Source organism: Fulmarus glacialis, unplaced genomic scaffold (genome assembly GCF_000690835.1).
Source record: "Fulmarus glacialis isolate BGI_N327 unplaced genomic scaffold, ASM69083v1 scaffold39062, whole genome shotgun sequence".
Classification (NCBI taxonomy): Eukaryota; Metazoa; Chordata; class Aves; order Procellariiformes; family Procellariidae; genus Fulmarus; species Fulmarus glacialis.
The window spans coordinates 1-274 of record NW_009196602.1 but is presented as its reverse complement, the minus strand read 5'-3'; positions in this window follow the sequence as shown (position 1 = coordinate 274).

Genomic DNA, 274 nt, shown 5'->3' with positions numbered 1-274 from the left:
TTCCATTTATGATTTTCTTTCTTGGTGAAAGAAGTATTAAGCCAGTTGTTGTCTTTTTTTTTTTTTTTTAATAATAAAGAGTAAAAGCTTTATGACTACATACCAGATGGTGGATGTCTTGGTATGATTTTTATTTATGTCTTACAAAAATTAGTACTCTGTACATTGTCTGTATTTCAGTCAAAGTGCCATGTAAACAGGATTGTAGTAGTCGGTAAATTTAGACTTAAACTCATGTATTTGTGTTAAATTTTTTTCTTCCCCCCCCTCCCCC